The sequence below is a fragment of the Scyliorhinus canicula genome, chromosome 6 (assembly GCF_902713615.1).
Source record: "Scyliorhinus canicula chromosome 6, sScyCan1.1, whole genome shotgun sequence".
Taxonomy (NCBI): domain Eukaryota; kingdom Metazoa; phylum Chordata; class Chondrichthyes; order Carcharhiniformes; family Scyliorhinidae; genus Scyliorhinus; species Scyliorhinus canicula.
In genome coordinates, this window is record NC_052151.1 from 225,701,951 (window position 1) to 225,707,226 (window position 5,276).

The following is a 5,276-nucleotide window of genomic DNA, read 5'->3' on the forward strand; positions in this document are numbered from 1 at the left end:
AGGCTGGGATGAGTGTGTGTGGGAAGTGTAATGTGTGTGTGTGGCTGGGATGAGTGTGTGTGGGGAGTGTAATGTGTGTGTGGGGCTGGGATGAGTGTGTGTGGGGAGTGTAATGTGTGTGTGTGGCTGGGATGAGTGTGCGTGGGGAGTGTAATGTGTGTGTGCGGCTGGGATGAGTGTGTGTGGGGAGTGTAATGTGTATGTGCGGCTGGGATGAGTGTGTGTGGGGAGTGTAATGTGTGTGTGTGGCTGGGATGAGTGTGTGTGTGGGGAGTGTAATGTGTGTGTGGGGCTGGGATGAGTGTGGGTGGGGAGTGTAATGTGTGTATGGGGCTGGGATGAGTGTGTGTGTGGGGAGTGTAATGTGTGTATGGGGCTGGGATGAGTGTGTGTGGGGAGTGTAATGTGTGTATGGGGCTGGGATGAGTGTGTGTGTGGGGAGTGTAATGTATGTGTGGGGCTGGGATGAGTGTGGGTGGGGAGTGTAATGTGTGTGTGAGGCTGGGATGAGTGTGTGTGGGGAGTGTAATGTGTGTGTGGGGCTGGGATGAGTGTGTGTGGGGAGTGTAATGTGTGTGTGTGGCTGGGATGAGTGTGTGTGGGGAGTGTAATGTGTGTGTGCGGCTGGGATGAGTGTGTGTGGGGAGTGTAATGTGTGTGTGAGGCTGGGATGAGTGTGTGTGGGGAGTGTAATGTGTGTGTGTAGCTGGGATGAGTGTGTGTGGGGAGTGTAATGAGTGTGTGGCTGGGATGAGTGTGGGTGGGGAGTGTAATGTGTGTGTGTGGCTGGGATGAGTGTGCGTGGGGAGTGTAATGTGTGTATGGGGCTGGGATGAGTGTGTTTGTGGGGAGTGTAATGTGTGTGTGGGGCTGGGATGAGTGTGGGTGGGGAGTGTGGGGCTGGGATGAGTGTGTGTGGGGAGTGTAATGTGTGTGTGCGGCTGGGATGAGTGTGTGTGGGGAGTGTAATGTGTGTGTGGCTGGGATGAGTGTGTATGTGGGGAGTGTAATGTGTGTGTGGGGCTGGGATGAGTGTGGGTGGGGAGTGTGGGGCTGGGATGAGTGTGTGTGGGGAGTGTAATGTGTGTGTGCGGCTGGGATGAGTGTGTGTGGGGAGTGTAATGTGTGTGCGGCTGGGATGAGAGTGTGTGGGGAGTGTAATGTGTTTGTGGCTGGGGTGAGTGTGTGTGGGGAGTGTAATGTGTGTGTGTGGCTGGGATGAGTGTGTGTGGGGAGGGTAATGTGTGTGTATGGCTGGGATGAGTGTGGGTGGGGAGTGTAATGTGTGTGTGGGGCTGGGATGAGTGTGTGTGGGGAGTGTAATGTGTGTGTGAGGCTGGGATGAGTGTGTGTGGGGAGTGTAATGTGTGTGTGAGGCTGGGATGAGTGGGTGGGGGGAGTGTAATGTGTGTGTGCGGCTGGGATGAGTGTGTGGGGGGAGTGTAATGTGTGTGTGTGGCTGGGATGTGTGTGTGGGGGGAGTGTAATGTGTGTGTGCGGCTGGGATGAGTGTGTGTGTGGGGAGTGTAATGTGTGTGCGGCTGGGATGAGTGTGTGTGGGGAGTGTAATGTGTGTGTGTGGCTGGGATGAGTGTGTGTGGGGCGTGTAATGTGTGTGTGGGGAGTGTAATGTGTGTGTGTGGCTGGGATGAGTGTGTGTGTGGGGAGTGTAATGTGTGTATGGGGCTGGGATGAGTGTGTGTGTGGGGAGTGTAATGTGTGTGTGGGGCTGGGATGAGTGTGGGTGGGGAGTGTAATGTGTGTGTGAGGCTGGGATGAGTGTGTGTGGGGAGTGTAATGTGTGTATGGGGCTGGGATGAGTGTGTGTGTGGGGAGTGTAATGTGTGTATGGGGCTGGGATGAGTGTGTGTGTGGGGAGCGTAATGTGTGTATGGGGCTGGGATGAGTGTGTGTGGGGAGTGTAATGTGTGTATGGGGCTGGGATGAGTGTGTGTGTGGGGAGTGTAATGTGTGTATGGGGCTGGGATGAGTGTGTGTGGGGAGTGTAATGTGTGTATGGGGCTGGGATGAGTGTGTGTGTGGGGAGTGTAATGTGTGTGTGGGGCTGGGATGAGTGTGGGTGGGGAGTGTAATGTGTGTGTGCGGCTGGGATGAGTGTGTGTGGGGAGTGTAATGTGTATGTGAGGCTGGGATGAGTGTGTGTGGGGAGTGTAATGTGTGTGTGCGGCAGGGATGAGTGTGTGTGGGGAGTGTAATGTGTGTGTGTGGCTGGGATGAGTGTGCGTGGGGAGTGTAATGTGTGTGTGCGGCTGGGATGAGTGTGTGTGGGGAGTGTAATGTGTGTGTGCGGCTGGGATGAGTGTGTGTGGGGAGTGTAACGTGTGTGTGCGGCTGGGATGAGTGTGTGTGGGGAGTGTAATGTGTGTGGGGCTGGGATGAGTGTGTGGGGAGTGTAATGTGTGTGTGCGGCTGGGATGAGTGTGTGTGGGGAGTGTAATGTGTGTATCGGGCTGGGATGAGTGTGTGTGGGGAGTGTAATGTGTGTGTGCGGCTGGGATGAGTGTGTGTGGGGAGTGTAATGTGTGTGTGTGGCTGGGATGAGTGTGGGTGGGGAGTGTAATGTGTGTGTGAGGCTGGGATGAGTGTGTGTGGGGAGTGTAATGTGTGTATGGGGCTGGGATGAGTGTGTGTGTGGGGAGTGTAATGTGTGTATGGGGCTGGGATGAGTGTGTGTGTGGGGAGTGTAATGTGTGTGTGGGGCTGGGATGAGTGTGTGTGTGGGGAGTGTAATGTGTGTGTGGGGCTGGGATGAGTGTGTGTGTGGGGAGTGTAATGTGTGTGGGGCTGGGATGAGTGTGTGTGGGGAGTGTAATGTGTGTATGGGGCTGGGATGAGTGTGGGTGGGGAGTGTAATGTGTGTGTGAGGCTGGGATGAGTGTGTGTGGGGAGTGTAATGTGTGTGTGAGGCTGGGATGAGTGTGTGTGGGGAGTGTAATGTGTGTGTGCGGCTGGGATGAGTATGTGTGGGGAGTGTAATGTGTGTGTGAGGCTGGGATGAGTGTGTGTGGGGAGTGTAATGTGTGTGTGTAGCTGGGATGAGTGTGTGTGGGGAGTGTAATGAGTGTGTGGCTGGGATGAGTGTGTGTGGGGAGTGTAATGTGTGTGTGAGGCTGGGATGAGTGTGTGTGGGGAGTGTAATGTGTGTGTGTGGCTGGGATGAGTGTGTGTGGGGAGTGTAATGTGTGTGTGGGGCTGGGATGAGTGTGTGTGGGGAGTGTAATGTGTGTGTGTGGCTGGGATGAGTGTGCGTGGGGAGTGTAATGTGTGTGTGCGGCTGGGATGAGTGTGTGTGGGGAGTGTAATGTGTATGTGCGGCTGGGATGAGTGTGTGTGGGGAGTGTAATGTGTGTGTGTGGCTGGGATGAGTGTGTGTGTGGGGAGTGTAATGTGTGTGTGGGGCTGGGATGAGTGTGGGTGGGGAGTGTAATGTGTGTATGGGGCTGGGATGAGTGTGTGTGTGGGGAGTGTAATGTGTGTATGGGGCTGGGATGAGTGTGTGTGGGGAGTGTAATGTGTGTATGGGGCTGGGATGAGTGTGTGTGTGGGGAGTGTAATGTATGTGTGGGGCTGGGATGAGTGTGGGTGGGGAGTGTAATGTGTGTGTGAGGCTGGGATGAGTGTGTGTGGGGAGTGTAATGTGTGTGTGAGGCTGGGATGAGTGTGTGTGGGGAGTGTAATGTGTGTGTGCGGCTGGGATGAGTGTGTGTGGGGAGTGTAATGTGTGTGTGAGGCTGGGATGAGTGTGTGTGGGGAGTGTAATGTGTGTGTGTAGCTGGGATGAGTGTGTGTGGGGAGTGTAATGAGTGTGTGGCTGGGATGAGTGTGGGTGGGGAGTGTAATGTGTGTGTGTGGCTGGGATGAGTGTGCGTGGGGAGTGTAATGTGTGTATGGGGCTGGGATGAGTGTGTTTGTGGGGAGTGTAATGTGTGTGTGTGGCTGGGATGAGTGTGTATGTGGGGAGTGTAATGTGTGTGTGGGGCTGGGATGAGTGTGGGTGGGGAGTGTGGGGCTGGGATGAGTGTGGGTGGGGAGTGTAATGTGTGTGTGGGGCTGGGATGAGTGTGTGTGGGGAGTGTAATGTGTGTGTGCGGCTGGGATGAGTGTGTGTGGGGAGTGTAATGTGTGTGTGAGGCTGGGATGAGTGTGTGTGGGGAGTGTAATGTGTGTGTGCGGCTGGGATGAGTGTGTGTGGGGAGTGTAATGTGTGTGTGAGGCTGGGATGAGTGTGTGTGGGGAGCGTAATGTGTGTGTGGGGCTGGGATGAGTCTGTGTGGGGAGTGTAATGTGTGTGTGCGGCCGGGATGAGAGTGTGTGGGGAGTGTAATGTGTGTGTGCGGCTAGGATGAGTGTGTGTGGGGAGTGTAATGTGTGTGTGCGGCTGGGATGAGTGTGTGTGGGGAGTGTAATGTGTGTGTGCGGCTGGGATGAGTGTGTGTGGGGAGTGTAATGTGTGTGTGCGGCTGGGATGAGTGTGTGTGGGGAGTGTAATGTGTGTGTGCGGCTGGAGCTTGTCAGCCTCCCGAGTGTGAATCACGGACCCGGCGAATCTCGCCCCATTTCTCACTGGAATCGCTTGTGTTCCTCGAGGAACTGGTGCTAGCTCCTCAGCGGTAGTGAAATCGGTGCTGTTACGCCGCCGGTTGTTCTGCTGGAAAAGTCCACGGATTGTACGTTGCTGTCAACACTTAGTATCTGTAACGGGGAATCCAACCCAGAAGCTTTTTCCCAGAATGGAACAAATCAAGGAACAAAGAAAATTACAGCTCAGGAACAGACCCTTCGGCCCTCCCAGCCTCTGCTGATCCAGATCCTTTATCTAAACCTGTCTCCTATTTTCCAAGGTCTACTTCCCTCTGTTCCCGCCCAGTTCATATACCAGTCCAGATGCATCTTAAATGATGCTATCGTGCCCGCCTCTACCACCTCCGCTGGTAAAGCGTTCCAGGCACCCACCACCCTCTGCGTAAAAAACGTTCCACGCACATCTCCCTTAAACTTTCCCCCTCTCACCTTGAAATCGTGACCCCTTGTAACTGACACCCCCACTCTTGGGAAAAGTTTGTTGCTATCCACCCTGTCCATACCTCTCATCATTTTGTAGACCTCAATCTGTTTCCGCCCTCAACCTCCGTCTTTCCAACGAAAACAATCCTAATCTACTCAACCTTTCTCGGACGGCCGAAGGGCCTGATCCTGTGCTGTACTTTTCTTTGAACTTATTTTCACTTTGAGAGTATCCAATTTTTTTTTCCAAT